This window comes from Antechinus flavipes, chromosome 3, assembly GCF_016432865.1.
Source record: "Antechinus flavipes isolate AdamAnt ecotype Samford, QLD, Australia chromosome 3, AdamAnt_v2, whole genome shotgun sequence".
In the NCBI taxonomy this organism is placed as follows: domain Eukaryota; kingdom Metazoa; phylum Chordata; class Mammalia; order Dasyuromorphia; family Dasyuridae; genus Antechinus; species Antechinus flavipes.
In genome coordinates this window covers 458,742,241-458,765,371 of record NC_067400.1, presented here as the reverse complement: position 1 = coordinate 458,765,371, position 23,131 = coordinate 458,742,241, and the positions used below count along the sequence as shown (strand labels likewise).

General features: G+C 37.0%; 1 protein-coding gene across 2 annotated transcripts in view; it reads left to right on the top strand.

Moving 5' to 3' along the window:
- The first annotated feature begins 15,691 nt into the window (after positions 1-15,691).
- The window catches only part of WASF3 (WASP family member 3), a 181,364-nt gene continuing 173,924 nt past the window's right edge, over positions 15,692-23,131 (top strand). For both annotated transcript variants that reach the window (XM_051986551.1, XM_051986549.1), the window contains exon 1: positions 15,692-15,790. The gene's annotated coding sequence lies outside the window, so the exon portion shown is untranslated. The remainder of the gene's footprint in view (positions 15,791-23,131) is intronic.

The window sequence follows — 23,131 nt, the reverse complement described above, 5'->3', positions numbered from 1 at the left end:
ATATGACAGTGATTTTCTATTATTTGAAGAACTATTATGTGGAAGATGGATAGCCTTGATTTACTTGGTTTAATGATCAGTGGATGGAAGTAATAAAGAGGTATTTTATGCTCTATATAGGGAACCAATTTCACAACTCAAAAGTTGGGAAGGAGGGAGTTGGTACTTCCTCTCTAGTATTCTCACATGGAGGCTAAATGGTTACTTGTTGGGGATACTGAAGAGTAAATTTTTAGTGTTATAGGAGTTGAATTGATCTTATATGGAGAATGGATTTGGTGCTAGGGGTTGGTGACTGGGAAACAATTGATATTTTCCAATTTCTGAGGACAGAGTTATGTTTGTGCTAGAGCTGGGTTCTGGATAATGTTCCTTTTCCCAGCTTTTCCCCTCTCTTTTTACTCCATTATTTCCCTTTTTTTTTACTTGGTGCTTCCCACTAGAAGATAAAATAGGTTGAGTCTTTAGGAAAGTTGCAACTTGGGGGGACCATTTTGCTAAGTGGAATACAAAAAGTCTTAGTTCTAATGGATAATGGTACAGAAGTGCTTGTTGCCTGTCTGCCATGTTGATTATACAGGAGCAAATTACTATCAGTAATTTGTTTTATTTATATATCCTTTGAAAGGATACACACACACACACACACACACACACATATATGTATACACACACATACATATATATATAGAATATATATCCTATATATCCACTTGTAAAATGATTTTTAATTGCAATCATAGTCCTAATAAGTGCTTATTGAATTTTAAACTTTGAATCTGTTGAAATAAGCCTATTTTAAGCTTGCCCCACAATACTTGATTTCATACAATTTTGGCTAATTTCTAAGATCTTGTACAACTTTGAGATTTTTTTTTTTTATTTCTTTGCTTCAGACACTTAGTACATGTGTGAACCTGGGCAAGTCACTTAATCTTATTTGCCTCAATTTCCTCATTTACAAAAGGAGCTGGAGAAGAAAATGGAAAACCACTCCAATATCTTTAACAAGGAAACCCCAAATTGGATTACAAAGAGTTAGACCTGATTGAAATGACTAAACAACAAATGAGGATAATAGTAACACTTATCTCCCAGGGTTGTTGTGATGACAAAATAAAAATGCTTTGGAAACCTTAAAACACTATTGCATAAATGCAAGCTAACTATTTTTATTCTGTATCATCTACCAGATTTCTGCTGTTTATTTGCAGCACCCAATATACTTTCTACAAGGGAGATGGTGTATTGATCAGTCAAATGTTCTGGTTCATTTTTTAGTTATATTTTAATGTGTACATTATTTAAGATAATTATTTTGACTAGTCTCTAATGAGTTTAGTTTGTCATTTAAATCATCCAGAGTCTAATCATTTCTAGGATGAACTGAGATGAAATTGAACTCCTCTGTTTATGTCTTTTAACTGCAAAAGCAGATAAAAGTACATCCTACTTACACTTTTCACTAAGTGGTAGGAATAACTTCATGCATAAGTAAAATTTTTTGCAACCTGGAATAATCTGAAATAAGCATCCCCAGGACTAATACCTTCATCACAAATAAGTAAAATGCTTGATAGATATTTACCAAGGCTAAGAAAACTAACTTCACTGTGAATAATAATGAACAGAAACGTAATAAAAGCCCATTTGGAAGAATACACATCATATGCATATGTACACATGTCTGCAATGCATATCAATAAATCAGAGCCATAAAAGGTAAGTAGCAACACGTTATTTATTGTTAGTAGATAGCATTATGATACTAAAATTTGCCTTTTAGAAAATGAATTTCATTGTATCAAATTTGTCTTGAGAGATTTTTTCCTTGTTTTTTTTTCTTCCCTTTTTTTAATGGTTCTCTTTCTATGTCTAAGAGGGACTCTTTGAGATTTGTAGCTGTATTCCAGAGCTTAGTTAGTTATTGCTTTTTTCTTTTGTCATTCTATATTTTCTGAATGATCTCATGAGCTCCCATGAATCTGACAGTCATCTCTATGCAGAAGACTTCCAAATCCTTATATTCAGCTTTTATTTTTCTCCAGTTATGTTTCCACTTTTCTCTCTGTCTGCTCCTGGATTTCCACCTGGAAAAACTCAACATGTCTAAAATAAAGCTCATTATCTTTCCTTTTACGCCTACCGCCCGCCCCTTCTAAACTTCCTATCATTCTCCTAATCATCCAGGTTTGATAGTATATGGCCACAATACTTCAGTCTAAATCATTCCTCTCCATATCCATAGTGATCCACAATCAGTTCCAAGAGTAAACTAAAATTTCTAAAGTGCTCTTATCCCTCACTCAATTGCTTAAGAAGTTTCAATGGCTCTAGGAGGAAATTACAAACTTCTAGTTGCAGCTTATCTATTCAACTTGGTTATATATTAGTCCTTGTCATTTGTTCTACATTCATGCCCAACTAATCTACTTGCTGCTGTCTGTGCTTCACAATCTGACTCTTTCCTCCACACATTTGCACAAATTATTCCCCATGCTTGAAATGTTCTCCCTCTTCACCATGATCTCTTAGAACTCCTAGCTTCATTTAGAGCTCAACTGCCATGTTACTTTCTTTAGAAACTCTTTCCCAATTTTTCCATTATCAATGCCCTCTTCAGTTATTGTGCATTTATTTTGTATGTATAAAGTTTCCTTCTGCCCTTGTCCCCCTGCTCCATCAAGTGCTCCTGGTCTCCATTCCTAATATAGTTGACTGTATGAAATTTTATATGTGTATATTATCCCTGAAGAACTTGCAGACTAACAGAATGAAGAGTTATTTTATTGGCTGCAGAACTGATGACTTAGATTATGTAGAAAATGAAGCAGCCTGCCCCTCACTCATCTCTTCCTTTTTTGACTTAAAATTATACAGGACTGTTTCAGGTTGAATTCTCTCACCAGGGCTTCCATGTCTCTCCATGCACATGGCATCTAAAGCACTATCTTGCCTGAGGCAAGCCTGAGCCTGGGTTTGGGCTACCTTTTTGTGAATATTCTTTCCTGATTTAAGTTGTTTGGAGGCAACCTTGTGAGATTGAAAGATGCTGAGCCCAGAGAAAAGAAGGGTTGGTTATGGCAACTATAGGAGCAATTATCAGAGAGAAGAGCCACTTATAAGAAGGTTGGTCCCAAAGGGGTCATTTTGCCATTGGGCAAGTACCAGAAGCTGTTTAGACAGTGCTGAGCTGAGAAGAAATATAAATATGCCTAGCTAGCATTCCTACAAACTGCTTTATATTATTCAGTTTATCAACCACCCACTAGATTTTATTGTCATTAAGTTACTAGATCCTGCTCTGTTAATGTACTTTTGTGAGTCTTTTATGTTTTATGTTATTTGTGTGTATAACTGTGTATATGTCGTAATAAATTACTTGCCTAATACCTGATTCACATCAGGTACATTGAGTACTTTTGAGTAAAAGGTACATGAGTACTTTTCCCCTTTCCCACTTTTGGGGAAACCTTAGGTATGTACTCCAAATCAGGGCTTCTTAATCTTTTTCCACCTGAGATCCCCTTTTGTCTGAGAAATTTTTACATGGCCCCAGGTATACAGGTATATAAAATAGCTATACAAATCAAACATTTACTGATAGCAAATCATAATTTCACACCCCCCACGTCCAATTATAATACCATCTCTGTGAGCCCAGGAATAGCTTCCAAAAGTTAGATGTAAGGACGCTCTTTCCTGTCTTCCTTCTCTTCCACCTCTAACCAATGAAAGCTTTTTTTAGAGCAGAAACTGCTTCACTTTTGCGTCTGTATTCCCACTATCTAGCACAGGGGATAACATATATCAGATATTTAACAAATATTTATTAATTGACTCTCTACAGAGTAGACAATATGGACTATATACTAATTTGCAGGGCAAGTTATAGCAAAATTACATTTGGATTTTTTCTTACTCTCACAAACCTACCTCAGCACAATTATTGTTTGACTACTGGCATATTTAGTTGTTCATTTACATATAACTCAATGGAATAGGTCAAATGATATAATGTATTCAATTCAAGAAACATTTATTAAGTCCCTGTAATTTGCAAGACTTAGGCTCTGGGGACACAAGATTAAAAAGGACAGGATTCTTGCATGAATTCAGTCCAGGAAGGGACATATGAAAATCATTTTGCAACCGATAAAAAGGCATGTAAAATTATTTATTTTTATAATTTATTACATCTTATTTTGATAATTTATCATAAAAGTAATATCAAATACCAATATAGACAATTAAACTCATTTTGCATCTGAAATGAGGCAATGTGTACAATAAATATAATCAATAGTTCTAGAATGAGAAAACTTGGGTTCAAATTCTGTCTCTGACATTTATTGCCTCTTTAATGATTGGGAAAGTTACTTAATCTTTCTGGGCTTTACTTTATTGGCTTAGAAAATGAGAGAGCTGGAGTAGGTTGCCTCAGAGATTCACATGCTCAAATGGGTCAGCTAGGTGGTGGTGGATAATTCTGGTCTTGGAGTCAGAAGACTAGCTGTGTGAACCTGGGCAAGTAACTTAACCTGTTTGTCTCAGTTTCCTCAAATGTAAAATGAACTAGACATGGCATGGCAAACTGCTCTACTATCTTTGTTAAGAAAATACCATACACGGTCACCAAAAGTCAGATAAGATGGCAACAACTGAATAAAATTTCAAAATGTAAAATGGCAACTCTTTAGTCACTAAATCTTACTTTAATCAGATTTCTTTATTTTTTCATTCATCTTTACTCTTACAGGACCATCATTTGTTAGCATTTCTTCCTTCTGGCTCTGATTTTTTTAATTCATTACTCATTATTTTCACAAAAGTCTTTCTGAGTTTCTTTATATCCCTTATACAAGTCTAAATTATATTACTCCATTACATAACATTTATCTACCACAATTTATTTAACCATTCCCTTATGCTAGGACATTTAAGTTACTTCCAATATTATTTTATTTTATAATTACAATATATTATACAATATACAATGTATTATTTCATAATTATAATATATTATACATTATACAATATATCATAATAAAAACAATATTTGAATGGATATCTCTAAAAATTGTTTTTCATAACATTCTAAAATGATAAGATTTGATAATATATCTTCTCAACAGTGAAACCAAAAGTGTGATGACTTTTTGCATCTTTAATGGAGTACAGTCTTAACTGATTTCCAAAAATAATCCAGTAGTTTATGATTCCACTGGCAATAAATGTGTGTATCTATTTCTCCAAAACTCTGCCAATACTGAGTTTCTAAGCTTTTAATTATTTTTGTCAATTTGATGGATGTTTTTTTCATTACCATAGTTATTTTAATTTTATCTTTGATTATTAATAAAGTAGAAGATCTTTTGCTTAATTATTAGCAACTTGTTCATCCTTCTTTGAAAATTATATCTATTCTTTGACCATTTATTTGTTGTGAACTGTGGGTGCCCCTATTTTTCTGAGAATTACTTGATATCTTTTATAGGTAGTGTAGTCACAAGTATGCAGGAATCCAAGATAATTCTATTGCTCATCATACTTCAATCTGGACTTCTCTATCATTGCCCTGACTCCTCATCCCCTCCTACTTCAAATTCTTCATCCTGTAAGACAACTTCAGTCTTGGAATTCAGATATCAATAGTGTACCCTCTCCCAACACATACTCTTTGGATGGCTTCTCCCATAACTTCCATTTAAGATGGGCACCTAGACCCTCTCTCTCTCTCTCTCTCTCTCTCTCTCTCTCTTTCTCCCTCTCTTTTAACTAGTTTACAATCCACCTCTATTAGAATTGATAGAGACAATAATTATCTAATTTAGCAGGGTAATTAACAGCTCTGTAGTTCACTAATGCACTTAGTACTTATTAGAGTTTCACAAGATTCACACCTTTAAGAGAACATATATAAAGAGGAGCCCACTAAAGGACAAGCCCACAAAAGCACAAACCCACTAAGACACAAGGCCACTCTCGGAGATGGAGTCAGATTCATCCATCTTCCACCTTTGTGCTGGCTGGAGACTTGGAGGGAGCTAGGGGCTGAAGCTGGCAGAGGCAAAGGACTAGCGACAGGAACCAAGGAGAGAGATAGGCCTCTAAGAAAGCTAACCAGCCCCAAGGAAGGAGACAAAACTTAAAAGGAAACAATAAAGGATTTGGACTTTAATACCTGGCTGCATTCGGGGTGATTACACTGAACTGAAATTAAGGCTGCCTCCAGAAGCCCCCCAAGAAACCCGCTCACACAGACCATTATATTTTAGAGAAGAACATTACACACCTCCTTCCCCCTTGTATATTCCTTTTTTTTTTTTTTTTTTTTTTTTTTTTTGAGTTATCTTCCTCCATTAGAATGTAAGCTCCTTGAGGGCAGGGACTGTCTTTATGTTTTACTGGCGAAAATAAATTTGAATTCTTATTGCATTGTTACAGTGCCTAATACATAGCAAGTGCTTAATAAATACATGTTGACTGATTGCTTGTCCTGGAAACTAAACCTTTGGTCTGTTATCTATTCTTATGCAGTCTTGGACAAGTTATCTAACATCCCTGTTTCTTAGTTTCCTCATGTATATGTTAAATTCACTCTACTCTACTAAATTCTGATCCCTCCCCCACCTTTTAGGTATTCTTGAATAAGGGTCTGACCAATCATTGCTCATGACCATGATTTTCTGAATGCAATGAAAGTGATAACATTACATCCTCTTGGCAAGACCAGTTGCCATTTGGGTACATAGTCCAAGATACTGAATAGAGCAAATTCTTTGTGATTAGGCAAAGATTTCTTTGGGGTTTATTCTTTATGGTAACTATTCCCTTCTGGTTGTGTATTCTGAGGCTCACTTAGCATGCTTAGTACTTCTCATGGCTATATTGATTCCTTCCTTCTGCCTCTGGATGTGTATATATATGTGTCTACCTATCACTCTTGAATCACAAAGAAAAATTCTCTCTGAGATAAAAATAGAGCCTTTCCTTCAAAAGAATACAGGAGTAAATGAAGTGTGTTTATGAAGATTTATCTCTGGAGCTAAATTAGTTCATGGGTTCTGAGAAATTTATAGTTATTGTTTCACTTCATATTGAAAACAAGTACAAATGAACATGTCAAAAATAATGACAATTATTGTACTTTTATAATTTGATTTCTTATGTAGACTAATTATATTCTTTTAATTAATAACCATTTTTTGTTCCTTGGTTTTCCCCAAATGAGGCGAAACTTAGTTCCTAATGTGAAATACTTCATAATTTTTATGACATGCTATTAAATTAAAAAAGATGGAACTTATTTTTGTGTTCAAGACATTGTGATGTCAAAGGAGAATACAAAAGATATAACATTTTGCAGTACAAAGGATTGTGGGCTTGGAATGGCAGGACCTGAATCTAAATGCTGATTTTCCCATTTGATACCTGTGTGACCTTGAAAAGACACTTTACTGCTGTGTTATTCTCTGTAAAAAAAAAAAGGGGGGGGGGATTAGACTAGATGCTCTCTATCTAATATCCCTTTCCTCTCTAAATCTAGTGTTTTATTATTCTATAAATAAATTATAGAAACAATATAAATGATGTAGACTACAAATAAATAAATATATAAGCAAATAGTCAAACTTTTTATCTCTCTTGGGAAAAAAAAATTTTGTGATAATACCATCTCTCTTTGAGGAGCCACTTGGAAAGTAAGGAATGAAACTTCCCCAGTTTATATTTGGAAACCTTTTGGGAAACTTACTTAAGTATGTTTCTTAACACTTAAGTGTGACCAGTTAGGGGAAAAAAGGAGTAAATGTTGGTGCATTTACAAGCTTGAAAGTTATTTTTGAATTATAATTCAATTATAAATTATATATTCAAGCATTCTGGAATTTGAAAAAGTGGAGTTTCTTTTCATGTGAGAGAGTGCTTAGCTGTCTTCATATAACTACAAATAAGGCAGTTACAAACAAGGAGAGTCACTAGCTCTAGCTTTCTCTTTGCATGTTGCCATATCAACCTAGTCCCCAGGAAGAAAGGAGTGTTTGATTTTGTAAAACACTTGTACAACTTAAAAATTAGAAAATAAATCTTTTCAAATATATGTTATTTAAAAGCTACATCCCACATACATAGGAGGTAGGAAGGCTTAAGGATTCAGCAATATAAGATTATCCTTAGTCATCTTCAGAAGTTTCTATATCTTGCCTTGCAAATTTATTTGCATATAATAATCTTCTTAAATAAAAGGAAAATCAGCAGCAGCTATATCAGAAACCTCAGGAAACATTTGTTCATGGTTATCTAGACAATCATACCTGTGGGGTATTTTAAAGTAAGTCTATCCATGGCTCTCACTTCAACAAGGCTGGTATTAAGACTAATGAGAGGCCATTTTGGACCCTGCTAAAAATTTCTGGAAAAACAAAATTACAGCATAGTTAGGTTGCAAGGACTATGTTTTATTTAGTCAACAATGCTTGTTGACCAATTGCTTTAGTTTTGTATTGTGTTAGGTACTGTGGGGATTACAGAGAGATGTATGACACAGTTCCTTGTCCATATAGTCCAAAGATAATAACAGAGAATATAAAATAGGATTTGAGGATTTAACTGTGTGGTACACATTCTGAATGATGAAAGAGTTCAAAGATGGGACAAACAATTAAAGACTTGATCATAGATTTAGAACCAGAAGGGACGCTAGGAATCATCTTGGCCCAGACTTTTCATTTTGCAGATTAATCAACTAAAGGCCAGAAAGGATAAATGAGTTACCCTCAGTTCATACAGATAGTAAAAAGAAGAGATTTGAACTTATATCTGCTGACTCCCAATTTAATCTTCTTGCTTCTAAACTACTTTGTTCTTCTTTATCAAGTCAACACAGGTATTTATTAAATATGTATAAGTGAAACACTGTGCTTAAGTGAAACAGGAAGATATAAAGAAAGACTAAAATAGTCCTTCCCTTTCTGGTTATGGGACCAAATTTCTATAATCCTAAAATAAGAGCAGGTCGCTAGAGGGCCCAGTAGATAGAGTGCCAGTTCTGAAGTTAGAACTCAGGAGTTCAAACTCAGCCCCAGCTACATTAGCTTTGTGACCCTGGACAATGTACTTATTTGTTTGAGGTATTTGGGGTCAGGGGAGACTAGCATCTCTGGTGCGAGGGCTGCTCTCTACTTTGGTGTTCACCTGCCACCCACATCTATAGCTCCAAGAAGTTGAAGCAAACACAGTGGTGCCATCTCAATAAAACCTTTTAAGAAGATGGGATAGTAACTGATGGGCCTCCAAACCTTTGGTGAGTTAGGGGGAGTCTATCCCAAGCAAGTGAAGACTTCCCCCAACAGAATAGGTGAATGTACATAATGTATTCCACTGGGTCATGAAGATAATGGAAGCAGGTGTTGGGGAGTGCCTGGTTAAACCATTGCATCCCAAGCCATTCCCAGTCATCCTGACCCACTAAACTGCAATGACTCTGGAAAAGAGAGGGAGACTGAAGACTTTATGCAACTCTATCTCATTTAAATCCACTTTTAAATGTGAGTCAAAAGACATGATCCATACCATTTATAGTGATGTCAAACAACGAATAACCCCTTTTGTCTCAGTTTCCTCATCTGTAACATGAGCTGGAGAAGGAAATGGCAAACCACTCTAAGAAAACCTCAAGTGAGGTTACAAAGAGTCAGACTCATCTGAAATGGCTAAACAACAATATAAAAGCACATTTCCCCAGTGGGACACAAGGGGAATGTAATTAGCAACTTTAGAAGTTTAACTTCTCCTTTTGACAATAAACTTTGGGCATTCTCTACCTATATATACCTAAGTTTTCCTAAATCAATGACCTATATAAAGAAACAGAAGTTATTCCCCAGTGTGAATGAAGTCAGGACGAAAGGAAAGTCATTTTATTCTGAAAACAGTTTCAACCTTGAAAACAGCAGAAATCATTTTGCCATCAGCAGTCTAGAGACTAGGACATTATAAATCATTCATTAAAATTTTGGGTTCATTTATCAATTCTCAGAATGACTTATGTTGACAAATATGGAAAAATGAGTATTTGGACTTAAAAAATAAGGCTTATGAAATACTTCTTTTTCAAATGATAGTAGTGTTACAAATTGTATACTAAGAGCTACATAGCATGTTCTCTCCTACCTCTTCTGAACATTGTGTATATATGTGTGTGTGTGCATGCATATTGTATCTAAATGGTGCTGCACAAAATCGTACCTTTTGCCAATTTCTTTGCTTTTGCATTGTCATATCTATTTTTTTCCCCAGTGGTGGCTTTGAAAATGCCAGGTGGGCTAGTATTTGTGAAGTGCTTAGTAATAACATGAAGTGAAAGCCAAAACAGAGTTACAAATAGAGTTGGACTGGTATTGGAATCAAGAGAACCAATCTAATTTTATCTCATGAACACGGACTTCATCTTGTGCTGCCACATTTATTATTCTCCATCTTGTTTTTCCACAAATCATTCATGGGAAAATAAACAATATAGGCCATCTATTGTTTCTCAAAATGCAGATGGATACAATTAATCAACATCTCCCAATTATGGGAAAGAAAATACCTCAAACCTCACTTGCCCTACTCTCATCTCAACTGAAATTCACTCTTCCTCCCTTTCACCTTGGGAAATCCATCATCTGTCCTTAAACTAAAAAAAATCATATTACCTAATCTTGTATTCTAGTTTATATTATGTTGTTTTCTTTTAATACACAAAAATGTCTTCCCCTGTATTTGAGGTTCAGTGCCAAACTGAAGTGGTCTGTTATGCAATTGGCATGCATTACTTCATAAATTGACATGCTTGGAAGCTCGAGTTTCTTTAGTTATTTCAGATTTTACCTGTCAAACTATGAAAACAAGGGCAACTACTCTTCCCAAGTTAGTTTTCACTATTATTATTATTTTTTAATTTGTAAACTGTTTCCCAAAGTAGAAGATTATGTAATCATTCTGTACCTTTTGCTGTAAATGAATATGTATTATATATGTCACACAATTGATTGATTCTACTGCCTAAATATTTTCACATTATTCATTTACTTAAAAATATAAACTTGACACAAATGTTTTATTATATAAAAATGGAAAAATAGGATTGTAGATAAATCTATGAACTTCTTCAACATATTATATTTAATACAATTATTTATATTATACTTATTTTATTATTTTTATATTTAATATTACATTTATCATAATTTATTATTATATTCATATTTATTATTGTATTTATGATTTTAAAAATATTTATTATTGTTATTTATTATATTTAATATAATAGTAAAACTGCCCTTTTTGATTGAATTCCCTTTTGGACCTTTTTTCTGCTATCTTTCATGCATTTTAAAAAGGTTTCATTGACTTTTTTTCCTTTTCTTCACCCCTCCCTCCTTCTCTTGTTTCCCTCTTTTTCTCCTTCCTTCCTTCCTTCATTCTTCCCTCCCTCCTTTCTTTCCTTCTTCCCTTTCTCCCTCCCTCCCTTCCTTCCTCCCTCTCTTCCCCCTCTCTTTCTTTCTTTCTCCCACCTATACTATTCCATTTTTTCTCTTCCTCATATAGATTTGGTCTAGCAAAACATATCCAAACATTGGAAGTTTTCTGAAAATGTATGTCTCTTTCTGCATCTTTACTCTATCATTTTTCTGTAGAGATGTAGGAACAAGGCTATTCACTTTTCTTGGGTCATAATCATTCAATAATTGATCAAAATATTTCAGTCTTTCGAAGTTGTTTTCTTTACATTAACAATAATAGCCAGCATTTTATAATTTTTTAAGACTTACAAAGTATTATACAACTATTATCTGATGTTCATAACGACCTTAGGAAGTAGGTGCTATTATTATCTGCATTTTTACAAATAAGAAAACTGAGCAGACTGAGGTTAAGTAGCTTTCCCACACAACTAGTAAGCATCTAAAGTAGCATTTGAACTTCTTGACTCCAAGCCCAGCAGTCTATTCACTGTCCTACCTACTTTATATTGTAATCACTGTATAAATTGTTATCCTGATTCCATTCAAATTATTCTGTGTCACTTCATATAGATCTTTCTAGATTACTCTAAATTGCAGCTTCTTTTCATTATTTATGGAACAATGTTATTCCACTATATTTTTATATGTCATAATTTGTTCATTCTCCAGTTATGTACTGATTTAATTTCTAGTTAATTTTTCCCATAAAAAATGCTATGATTTCTTTTGTAAATTTAGGTCTTTGTTACATAATAGTGCTATAAAATATTTTTGTACATATAGGTCCCCTGCCTCTTTTCTCAATCTGAAAGAAATAATGTAAGCATATAATAAGTATAGAGAAGCATGGATAAATGTATATGAACCAGTACAAAGTGATGTAAGAAGAGACAAAAAACATACATAACTAGCAGTGTAAAAAAAAAAAAAACAACCACTATAAAATAATGAAAAAGGAATGTTTCCAAATTTCAAAAACCAATCATGATACTGGTGAAGATACCTTCTCTTCTTCTTTAAAATGTAACACCATGAATATGGACCATTTTTCAGATTTTTCAAATGTAAAAAAATAAAATAAGGTGCATGCATGGGTGATGAAATAAGAACATTTTGCATTTCTTTTATTCCTAGTTATTTGTACCTTTTTTAAAAAAAATTGTTAATAGCTTGTGTTGATTCTTTCAAGAACTGCAGAGATCCTTTAACTCTTTATCTATTGGGGAATGCCTGTTTTTCTTATATATTTGTTTCATTGCCTTCCCCTTCCTTTCTCGTCCCACACAACCACACTACCTCTATTGCTAATCACCAGGAATATTTCTCCTATTCTTAAAACATGCTATAAAAGAATTATGTGAAGAAAGTGGCAAAAATGCCTGCATCTTTTGACCCACTGCAAGGAATACACTTCAAGGAGATTAATGATGAAAAGAAAAGCCCCATACACAACAAAATATTCACAGTGATACTTTTTTTTGTCACAGCAAAGAACAGAAACAAAGAGAATGGACATCAATTGGGAAATAGCTAAATGGGCTGTAATACATAAATGTAATGAAAATGTATTTTGCTGTAAAAAACTAATCAAGATGAAAATAGAAAAATGAGAAACCTTATAGGAATGCATAAAAATAGAGAACTTGGAAAACAATAAACTCGATGATAATATGGAAATAAAAAAACAACAACAATAACAAAAAAACCACCAAAATGAAATTCTGCAGAATTATATTGGTCAGGCTTGAACTCAGGAAGAGATATGAGAAGTTATCTCATTTTTTTTTAACAGAGAAGGGGAATTATGAGTATGGAATACCATGTAAAATGTCAGACTTTTTATATGCTTTATTTAATTTTGATGAACTATGTTTTATTCTTTGTTGTAAGAGATGGTTCTCTAGAGGAGTAGAGAGAGGTATGTTGGGAAAGGAAGGAAAGTATTTTAAAAGCAAAAGATATCAATAAAATACATTAAAAATACTTGAAGCAATTTTATCGAGCTAGGGAGCTCTTTTAGATCCAAAACTCCCTCAATCTATGGAGATAACAACCCATCTGTGATATAGTGGAGAATTGGGTCCTAGGGAACTTTCTGACAATGACTCCCTTGGAAGTTATGCATTTTAGTTTCAGAGGCAGGATTTGAACTCAATAATTCTTTCTGATTCTAAACAAAACTACCATGGGATTAACTATACCTAATGTGTGTTTTGTGAGCTCAAATTTCTTCGTAATGAAATACCCTTGTTACAGACTTAAGTCTTTAAAGAACAGAATACTTACCATAAATAGAGGGATCTAAATAATCCTAATGATAGCAGTTGAAGAAAGATTCAATCAAAAAGAAAGAAAGAAAAAAGAGAGGAAAAAATAATTTAGGCTAAAACATAGTCTTGAATGAAATTCAAAATTACCTAATTCTTGTAATGAGTTCATGGGCTAGGTAAAAAATTTGACCTGGAAAGCGGGTTATTTTCTGGCAATTCCATTAACTTTTATAGGTCTCTATTTCACAAAACTGGATTAAAGGATTTGTAATATGACAATATTAGCCTGAGGTAAAGATAGAGAAGTAAAATAAATTAGGGTTAACCACACTATTCTACCGGTAATGTTTTCTTTATTAGAGTTGAAATATAGTCAGGTTTGAATAACACTTTAGATGGCCTTTAAACACATCAAAGTCAACATATCCAAAATAAAACTTATTTTCTCCGATCTTGTTTTCCATTCTTCAGCCCTTCCCCCCAAACAAAACAAATAAAACTCAAACCAAAACTCCTTGCATTTTCCCAAGCCTTGAATGGATTTTTGGATTTCCTCTCTTGGCCACAGCTTGATTCTTTCCCTTCAAAGCTCAACTTTCTATGCCACAGTGACATCTGCTAGATAGTTTATCTAGTTTAATTTGTACTGTAAATTGCTTGAAGCTTGGGCCTCAATTATTTTTCTTTGGATACTGAGTACCTAAGATTGTGTCTTTCATTGAATAAATGTTTGTTGAATTGAAAACAAGCAGTGTTCCATTCAATAAGACTAATTAATTTTACAGATGGAAAAAATCCTGCCCAGATTGAACAAAACACTGAAAAGAGTGCAGGCTTTCGACACTGAGCTGTCCTGATCATTTAATTCTTTCAATCTATAGTATCTCTAAGGTTTGTACTAGTTTTCAGTAATCATTTACTGTTATCAGTCACTATTTGCAAAAGGGCTTAAAGTATTGCAAAAGGGCTTAAAGTTCAATACCTTCAGACATTTTACTCAGAATGATTTTTTTTTCAGAAGTTCTTTAATAAGATAAGCAGTAACACAGTGGTTTGCTTTACATAATCAAAACCAAAAAATAAAAATGATACAAGAAATAAAAAGAGTGCAGATGGACAGGTTTGGATTTTATACTCACGGTAGACCTAGGAGTTTTTATGGCCTTTTTCAGTTGTTTGTCGAAACTGGGATTAGCAAACATTCAGTGGGACGGACGGTAATAGAATTTGGCTTGGATAATTTAAGAACATCGCACATTTAACATGATAATGTATGGCTTGACCATATCTGAGCCACTGAATTTGAGATGGAAGTATTTAAGTGTTAACGATTAGGAAGGAATTAATCATCACAGATTGAAGCTGAAAAGATTTTTGTAGGAAGAATTTAAAACTGATAACAGGAAACCAAAAGGACAGGCAACCTCCCTAATCTGCAGCTCAGATTTGCCTTCACCGTAAAAGTCCAGTTAGTGTAAATTCCCAGAAATCGCCAGTAAATGAAGTGATTAAGGAGAAAGACAAGTGACTGTAGTAGGTACATATTTACCAATTACCTGAGCTCTTGCCAGGGCTCAGGACCAATCTGACCCTCACCTTCCCTCTTGGTAAGAGCTTTTTTAGCTTCAGCTATACCCACATAGGGGGGTGGAGAGAGGTCTGTGACCTACACCCCAGCAGCAGCTCCCTCCGTGGTTCTCCCAAGTCGGCGATTGGCCAAGGACATCGCCAATCAGAGCGAAGCAGGCCAGCGAGTGGGCTTTGGTTGGCAGAGGGGGCGTCTCTGTCCCCTTCACCCCTCACTTTCCCCGCCTCCTCCTCGCGGGCCGGAGCCCCCTCCTCACGGGGAGGGACTGGAGGGGGCGTGGCCGTAGCTGTGGCCAGGCCGGTGGCGGCGTTGGTGGCTGGCGCTGCTGCTGCTGTGTGCGGTGGGGATGCGGCGGGCTCCCGGCGGCCGCGGGCTTGGCGGCTGCGACCAAAGGGGATGAAGAAGACGTGGAGGAGTCGGTGAGTGCGAGCTGGAGTCCTTGATCATTCTGTGTCCCCTCCTTTCCTTCTCGAGGTTTGCGGCTCCTCCGGGATGGGGACGGGGGCTGGAGCAAGAGCTGGAGCTGGGCCCTCGGACCCTGGTGCTTTCTGCCTTCCTCCTCCTCCTCGCGGCCGACTTGGGTCGCCACGGTCGGCCATGCTCCGGGGCCCGGGCTGGCGGGGGAGCCTGGCTCGGGCCTCGGCGCCGACCGTCTGTCCGCAGCCCCCCGAGGGACCTTAGTGCTCCCCGCTGCCCGAAGCTGCTGAAGCCGCATCCTCAGCCTTGTTCTTCCCAGGGCGCCTCCAGATGCCCTGCATGGGCCGGAGCTCCGGGCTGCCCGCTCCTCTGACCGCCTGCCTGGGGGGGCGCCCACACCCCTGCCTGCAGCCCAGTGCCTCTCTCTCTTCTTCCTCGACCGGTCCTCTCCCCTCGCCGCCCCGCTTTAGCCACGCTCCTTCTCCCTTCCTCCGGCCCCACTCCTATCTATTCTCTGCCTCGAGGCTCCCGATCTTTTCTCGGCCCACTCTTCTCCTCCAGTCTCCCCTCCCCCTCGACCCCTGTTCCCGTTCTCCTTCCCCTGGACCCACTCCTTTCCATCCCCTGCCGCCAGGCTTCTGCTCTTTTCCTAGACCCGTTCTCCTCCCCAGTCTTCCCTCCCCTTCCACCCTTGCCCCCAGGTTCCTGCTCGGTTTCCCTGGACCCACTGCATTCCTTGCCTCGGGTTCCTTCTCTTTACATTGTGGATCCATTTTCTTAGACCCCCACCCCGAAGCCAGGGTCCTGTGCTCTTCCCCTGGACCCATTCCTCTACTCTCTCCACATCTTCTGGCGGCCAGACTCTTACTCTCTCCCCCTGGGACCCGCTCTTCTCCATCAAATGCATGCAGACTCCTGCCGCTAATATTGGACCGAGTCTTCTTCCATCACCTGTCCTGCGGCCAGGCTCTTCCTGTTCCCTTCCAAAGGACCAACTCCTTGCCTCTTATCTCTGAAAGGCTCATCCACCTCGTCCCCAGCAGCTAGGCTCCTCGTATCTTTCACTCGGAGCTGTTTTACAACGTGTTTTTTCTAAGCTTTTTTCCTCTCCCTGTTTCCCTGCTCCGGCACTTGCTTAATTCTCGTTCCGCTTTTTCTCCCACCTCTAGAGCGTCTCCAGAACTCCCCCTCCCCCTTCCTCTTCCCTTACCTTCTATTCCTAAAGTCCTACTGTCTGGCTTTCCCCGCACCTCCCTCCAGGTGTTTTGATCTCCATCCCTCTGCCTGCCCGCCATCTGCTTCCCTCCCCTTAGTGTCTGCTTGGCAAATCCCTGCCTCCTCCTCCATTTCCCCCGTCGTCTGTTAAGGGGTGTCTCTACCTCCCCCCCCCCCCCGTCCCCCTCCCCCATCTCCTTGCTCCCTCCTTGCAGCTCAGGTCACTGCCCTCCGTGCTGGCTCCTCTGCTCGGTTCACAAATCCGAGCACTTTGCTCCAGCCTGCCCTCCTATGCCCACTGCTGTCGCTAGCCCTCGTGCCCGCTAGCCTGTGGGGCCCCCTCCCCACCCCCATCCCTCAACCTTCCAGAGAGCCCTGGCCTGGGCCGCCAAGTAACTCTCAGCCTCAGTAACAATGCTCAGTTCTCGGGCACGGTAGGAAGGCTTTTGGGGAAAGCCTGCAAAGCCTGGAGTTGAAGGGATGAACGAGAGCCTGGCTAGCCAGGGAGCTGTGTCGCTTTGATTGATAATCCCCGGGAGACTTTCTCTGCGGGGGCCCGAGGTGGGGGTGGGGAGTCTGAATCTTCCGCCACCGCATTGAAGCTTCAACGAGTGGAAACATCTCTTATTCTGCCAAGGAGGACTTTCCCTCCCTGTCTCGGGTACTTGCGGGCAATGGCGATTTCTCCCCAGTCTCAATAGTCGCGCTTGGGTTAGTTTCAAAACTGTCAAAAGAACAAAAGTTATTATCACCCTGGAGTAGTAGATCGGTTTGGGGTTGGATTCTTTCCTTTCTGAGCAGTCCATTATGTTAGACTGTTAAGGGTGGATTGTTGCCCTATTTTGGCTTTATGTTAAAGTTTTGTCTTATCCTTACCATTTTAAAAGTTGAAAATAAGGATCAGTTTATCTGACTTGTATAGGAATTTGTGAAGAGATGAGCAAAATATATTTTAAAGGGCACTGATGCTTAACGCATACAGAATCCATATTTATTATGAGGTGGAACATTTGAAATTACTGAGGTACTGTGATTTCCTTGACTAAAATATGCATTTTAAAATTTTCTGTTATTTTATGGTCATCATAACAGGAATCTTTTATGCATCATGGAGAGTAGTTATTTTTCAGTATGCTTGTAAGGCAATTTGTATTGAATATTAGTTTCTTGTTTCTTTATACACAAGTTATTCTACTTTGCATCTCTAGCAGTATAACAATGTAGTAATTCTTGCAAACCAATTCTTTTTTCTTCTTGAGAGGTTAAACAAAAGAAAGCTGTCCCTGGCCTTTCCCATAGGCCTTTCAGTTTGCTTTATTCTATCTTTCCCCTACCTCCCACCCCTACCTCCACCATTTTAATAGCTTCAACAATCACTATGATATTTTCCTATACTTTTCAGATTTCATTGTTAAGCAAGTAAGCAAGTAGTGAGTTCTTGAAATTATTGTGTAGCATTTATATGCTTAAAACTTTTTATTTATGTTCAAATAAGAGTAATTTGGTTGAAAGTTTATTTCCAACTTATGTACTTATATTCTGGCTTACTTCATATTGACTTAAAACGTTGTTGACATTTGCTGGTAGAAAAGAGGCTTGTTTTAGAGATAAAAAAAATCCTCAAAGAGTTTGCCATTGATAATTTTGAAAGTCACAACTATTCTTCCACTTCTTTTCTTGAAATGACTGTTTGTTATTAATTGACTTGTCACAAAGTGCAGACACTTTTTTAATACCAGAAAATGTTTTCATAGTACAGCTTTGAAAGATGATCATGTTACCCTCAAAATCTACTGCCAGTGACATTTTTATATTTACATTTTTAGTGTTCCTGGAGCATTTAAATGAACTTGTCTATGGCAAATAAGGCATATTAGAAGTTATATAGGAACATCTTAGTTAAAATAATTTCATAATGAATTTTAATATAATTTGAGACAAAGTTATATGCTAATTGTGGTGGTCCTTTTTCAGATTTGTCCAGTTTCCAGGTCAAAAAGGGTTTTAGTTGTTTGAAGTACACACTCATAAAATAGAGCAACATTTCAAGAGCTTGTTTCTTATAATAATTGTCTCTCATTTTCATAGATGATTGCATTGTAGATGAAGCTCAAAAATACCTGTACTGTTTTATTAGAAACCACCTCCCCTCATTTTTAGTCCTTGTTCACTTTTTCAAACATTCTGCTATTTTCCTCAAGATTGTTGTCTACTACCAAGACCTATCTTCCTTACTTAAGATTTAGTCTCCAAGAGATTCTATTTTTCTTCTCTCTTGGCCTTCACTTAATTCAGTTCTGAGTGTCTGCTCTTCCAGATCTTATTTTCCTCTTCTGGAAGTGCTCCCCTCCCCAAAGTTCTGTTCATGTTCCTCAAAGCTAACTTTCTTTCTTCAGAGTTTGACCTTTGTCCCAGAACCTATTCTTTCCCAGTGTAGGATTCCCTTGGGAGAATGGTAATTTTATTCTCAGTGAGTTCTCCTCTCTTAGGTCCAGTTCTTTTTGTGGCAGTGTGTTGTATTCTCTTAAGGCTTACTCTGCTTTCTTTTCCTCAGGTTTTGTCCTTTCCTCAGGATTTGGTCCCAGGGGCCTCTATTCTATGTGAAGGAAAAAATATCTTGAGAGAAGAGTAGTTTTCTCTTATTCGTAGCCAGGTCTGCTCTTGGCATCTTCCTTTTTAGAACTTGTACTTTTATTCTTTTATAGCCTCCTTTTCCCTTTAGGGACTCTCCTCCCTTTTTTTCTCAAGTTTCAACCTTTTTTAAAAGTGTTTTTTATTTCTTCCTTGTTTTTTTTTAAGGGTCTGGATCTTAGACTTGTTTGCCAGGGCCTTGATTCCGAACTTGGTATACTCCTCAAAGCTTGTTGTTCTACTCATAGAACCCTGTTCATGTCTCTCAGAATCTCCACTCTCCTCATCTGAACTTCTGTGGCAATTACTGTCTGAAAGATTCATTTGGGAATTAATCATTCACTGTCTTGTGCAGTCCTGGTTTTGTCTTGATTAAACCTTTATATCTTCTTGTTGTTTGCATGTATAAGTCTTAGAACTGTAACTAGAATGTGAATTCTTTGGGGGAAGGGCTCCTGTTGTATTTCCCACATCATTTAGTTTCATGCTGTGTGTAGCAGATCCTTAAAAATGTTTAATTTTGTCACAAAATAATAACTTAGTCAATAAACATTTTTTAAAGCATGTGTCAGCAACTGTGTTAAGCCCTGTGGAAATTTAGAAAGGCATTAGAAAGTCTCTGCCCTCAGCCCTCTTTGTAGTGGCCAGAAACTGGAAACTGAGTGGATGCCCATCAGTTGGAGAATGACTGAAAAAGTTGTGGTATATGAATATTATGGAATATTATTGTTCTGTAAGAAATGACCAGCAGGATGATTTCAGAAGGGCCTGGAGAGACTTACATGAACTGATGCTGAGTGAAATGAGCAGGACCAGGAGATTGTAATATACTTCCACAACAAGACTATATGATGTTCAATTCTGATGGACCTGGCTCTCTTCAACAATGAGATGAACTCAATTAGTTCCAACAGAGCAGTAATGATTTGAACCAGCTGCACCCAGCGAAAGGACTCTGGAAGATGACTATGAACCACTACATAGAATTCCCAATCCCTGTATCTTTGTCTGCCTGCATTTTTAATTTCCTTCCCAGGTTAATTGTACTCTGTTTCAAAGTTTGATTCTTTTTGTACAGCAAAATAACTGTATGGACATGTATACATATATTGTATTTAACTTATACTTTAACACATATAACATGTATTGGTCAGCCTACCATCTGGGGGAGGGCGAGGGGGAAGGAAGGGAAAAGCTGGGACAGAAGGTTTTGCAGTTGTCAATCCTGAAAAATTACCCATGCATATATCTTGTAAATAAAAAGTTATAATAAAAAAAGAAAGTCTCTGCCCTCAAGGAGTTCACAGTCCAGTGGGAGAGATAACATGCAGATGATTTAATACAAACTAGCTTTATATAAGTTTAAATAGGATTTAAACAACTGAGGAAAGGTCCTGGAATTAACAGATATCAGGAAAAGCTTCCCATGAAAGGTGGGATTCTCACTCTTATTTAAGACCATAGTTTCCATATAGTCCTGTAAAGTATCGTTATCAAAGTATCATTATCCTTATTTTACAGATAGAGAAACTGATGCTTAAGTTAAATACCTTACTCAGGATCATGGCTAATAAATGGTAAATCAAGCCATACAATCTCCTTAAGTTCTTTGTTTTTCCTGCAACCGCTCTGTCTTTTCATCTTCCTTTATGTTTCTGTCTCTCTGTCCTTCTGTCTCCCCCCATTTTCCTAAGGGAATTGTCTTTCACTGTGCACACATTACAGACAAGTGTTTAGATTGCCATTTGTGGCCACCAAATGCCTGTCAGACTTAACATTCTCTCCCAAAATTTTACAAAAGTACTTGACATAGTGTGATGGGGGAAAAACACTTAGTCAGATGTCCTGGGTTAATGTCCTTATTGAGGTAATTAAGTTCTTTCTTGAGTAATTAAGTTATTTCTTGAGCTTTGGGACTTTTCTTCCAGGTTGATTTAGGTGGAAAGTACTTTAGAGGCTATTACAAGAAAATTTACCCCTTTCTTGAGGTTGCAAAAGTTTTACTGATTTTCTTGTTTCTTGTTTTTTTAAAAAAAATTATGCTTCATTATATGTTTAAAATATTGTTTCCTGATAGTTGTTGCTTTTCTCCCCCCTTGTATTTGTTCCATTTCAAGTTATTTTAGAGCAGCTCTTTACAACTCAAACTGAGCCCAGCAGAATTGTATTACAAGAAATAAGCTTCTGTGCTCATTGATTGGCTAGGGTAGAAAAACTATCTTGCCCTATAAGAAATGTGGCTCATTTTCAGTTGATGGCAATGAAACTTTGTTCTAGGTGGCCAGTAGACACTCAATAAAAATTTGTCCACTGATTAATTCTCCTTATACCGTTCTATGCAGTTGGATACAACTAGTGGTTGATGAAGCACATATTTTAAAACTTCTTGAAGTATGCATTTGCTTTGTTTTTCTTTATCAATTAGGGCAGGATGAAAGAAAGGAGCTTCTGAAGTAGCAGACCTCAGAGCCGGACTGGAGCTGTAAATCTTGGTAATGCTTTTTTCTTTCCAAATACATTTGGATTTAATATTCATCCAGAGGCTCTTTGAGCCAGACTTGTTTTCCGTAAGGCATTGAATTTCTCATGGCAAGCACATGATGTCTCTGAGCTCCAGAGCAGACCACTTGAGCCTTGAATAAGAAGGTTTTTGAAAAGTATATTAGGCATTTAACAAGTGTTTGAGTAACTGCAAGGTGCTGACCAATCTACTAGACATTTTGATTACTAATATTGGATACGATGCCTGCATTTTTGATTTTAACAGCATAGTGCAGCTTTTTACACTTTTATTGGGTTAAGGAGCCTTTAAATAGGACATTTATTAAGTACTTGATGTGTAGTAGGCTGTGGGCTAAAAGCTGGAGAAACAAAGAAAGGCAATTAGAAACTCCCTATCTGATCTTGTGGACACCCTAAGTTTCCATTCTTTTTTTCAGTTTCTTTATGTTATAAGACTTTGTGTTCCAAATTTTTCTCCCTTCTTCCTTTACCTTCCTCCCCAGGAAAGCAAGCAATCTGAGATAGATGATTAAATATGTGTAATCCTTTTAAACAAATTTTCAGGTGTCATGTTGTACAAGAAAAATTAGACCAAAAGGGGAAAAATCCTGAGAAAAAAGCAAGCAAACAAACAAACAGATGAAAATACTATTCTTAGATTCACATTCAGTCTCCATAGTTACCCCTCTGGATGCAGATACATTTTCCATCCCAAGTTTATTGGAATTGTGTTGAATCACCACATTGCTGATAAGAGCCAAGTTCATCACATTTGATCATCACATAATCTTGTTCTTGTTCTGGTTCTTCTCACTTCACTCAGCATCAGTTCATGTGAGTCTTTCCAGGCTTTTCTGTGATCATTCTGCTTATCATTTCTTATAGAAAAATAATATCCTATAGCATTCATATACCATAATTTATTTAGCCATTCCCCAAATGATGGACATTCACTCAATTTCCAGGTCCTATTACAAAAAGAGCTGCAACAAACA